This window comes from Sorex araneus, chromosome 9 (genome assembly GCF_027595985.1).
Source record: "Sorex araneus isolate mSorAra2 chromosome 9, mSorAra2.pri, whole genome shotgun sequence".
Lineage (NCBI taxonomy): Eukaryota > Metazoa > Chordata > Mammalia > Eulipotyphla > Soricidae > Sorex > Sorex araneus.
The window spans coordinates 39409332-39411571 of NC_073310.1; the positions used below are offsets into that span (position 1 = coordinate 39409332).

The 2240-nt window shown below is 51.3% G+C and overlaps 1 pseudogene; it reads right to left on the bottom strand.

Moving 5' to 3' along the window:
• Nucleotides 1-539: 539 nt before the first annotated feature.
• LOC101541427 (desumoylating isopeptidase 1-like) lies at nucleotides 540-1219 on the bottom strand (annotated as a pseudogene).
• Nucleotides 1220-2240: the final 1021 nt, after the last annotated feature.

Consider the following 2240-nt stretch of genomic DNA (forward strand, 5'->3'; position numbering starts at 1 on the left):
GCACACGGCCAACCCAGGTCCGATGCCCTGCATCTCATATAGTCCCCCAAGCACCACTAGGAGTAATTCCTGAGTTCAAAGCCAGGAGCAACCCCTGAGCATCGCTGGGTGTGACCCAAAAAGAAAAAAAAAAGCCCACAAATGAAACTGGCCAGATTGTGCCTCTCTTTCTGCTTCAACCACCCACCTCCCTGTCTCCAGAGTGGAAGCCGTTCAGGAAGCAGTATCAGAAATGAGTGCACAGAGGGGGCTGGAGCAATAGCACAGCGGGTAGGGCATTTGCCTTGCACGCGGCCGACCCAGGTTCGAATCCCAGCATCCCATATGGCCCCCTGAGCACCGCCAGGGATAATTCCTGAGTGAAGAGCCAGGAGTAACCCCTGTGCATCGCTGGGTGTGACCCAAACCCCTCCCCCCAAAAAAAATGAATGCACAGAAAAGACAGCCTTAATGAATTAGTATGATGTATTCCATGGTGGGGGGTGGGGCAGACAGGGGAGGAAGACGCCACTCTGCCTCAGCAGTGGCCTGATGGGGTCCCTCTTGGGAAAGTTAGCCACACCCTGATGGCTAGCTCAGCTGTGAAATTATAAAATAGAAATCTGATAGAGTTTGTTTTGTCTAAAAAGGAAAAGCCCTGGAGAGACAGACAGGTGTCCTGCAGTCCTCATTAGCTCTGACCATTGGGCCTGTCCATGGTGCTTGTGCGGGAAGGCTGAATCTGGATGGAGGCCAGGATGGGCCACCGGGCCTGTCCGAAGGGCAGGAGAGAACTTCAGAGGGACGGTGGATCCACCAGGTTAGGAACTGGGCCATTCATTGCTGAGAGTGCTGCAGTTGTGTTCAAAGAGGCTGTATACCTCCCCTCAGGACAGAGATTCCCCCGGGGAGGACAGGTACTCCAAAAGATTTCTTCGGTGACTTCTGTCTCCCCACACCAACCACAGAGTCAAGGGGCCCAAGCAATGTCCCTCCCGGGGGATAGCTGGAGATCCCACCACTAACGATGGAGAATTCATCCTGGAGCATGACGATGAAGGTGTGCAGATGCCTTCCAGCTGTTCCCCCAGCATGACAGGGTCAAGGCACCAGACCAGTCCCTTGGATAGATCATACACATAAACCTTCACCAGATAGAGATTCGGTGGCTTCATCCACCCTACGGTGGCTGCCACGAAGTTCCTCATGCACTGTGCAGGCAGCGGCTACTGCAGAGATCTTCCCGCACCCGACGGGGGTTGGAGAGGAGGGAGTGTGAGGGGGAGACCCCGACACCCAGCACTGCTCAGGCCCCCTCAGTGCCCAAGGGCAATTAGTGTTTCTTTCTGATTTTTGTCCAACAGCTGGTGATGCTTAGGAGTAGCTTCTGGTCCTGCACTCAGGACTTACTTCTAGAGGGACCTTATGAGGTACAGGGATCCAACCCGGGTCAATTGCATGCAAGGAAAATGTCCTACCCGCTGTACGATTGCCTGCTCTCCCTCCTCCCCCCAAATTTATTTCTTATTCTTTAAACTTATCTATTTGGTTTTGGGGCCACTCCCAGTGGTATTCAGGGCTTATTCTTGGCTCTCTGCTCAGGAATAATAACTCCTGGTGGGACTTGGGAGACCATATGTAGGGCTGAGGCTGAACCTGGGTCAACCATGTGCAAGGCAAGCACTTTAATCATTAAACTTTCCCTATAGCCCTCCTTTATTTTTAATTTGCTTTTATTCTGTTAGTTATTTTTAAGGTTCCAGGAACGGAGTCCAAGGCACGTGCTGTACTGCTAACAGTATCCTCAGCCAGTCAGTGTAAGTCGTGTAAGTCGCACTATGTACCTGATACTGTTCTGAGCACCAGAGTTGCCAAAATGAATGTGCGACAATCCTTGTTCCTTGAGAAATTGTAGTCTTCAGGGGGAGGCAGACAAAATTGTTCAGCAATGTTAGCAAAGTGCTTTGGGACTACGGAGCTGAGAATGGTCAGCTCTGCCTTTGCTACTCGAAAAGGACTCCGTAGAGGAAGTGACAAGATGAACAAACGGTTTTTTGTGTTCATATTATCAGTACTGCTGCCGAGGGAATGTTCTGGAATGAAATGGCTTGAGGTCAGCGAAAACAGCTTTAGATTGGCTTAAGGGAAATAATGGCTTACTCTGGGATTCCAGCTGTGCCAGGTGCAGCTCCCCGGAGATGTGGCCTGGGAAAAGTCCGTGCTTCTGTAGGCCCTTGTACAATGGCAGGAATCACACATAC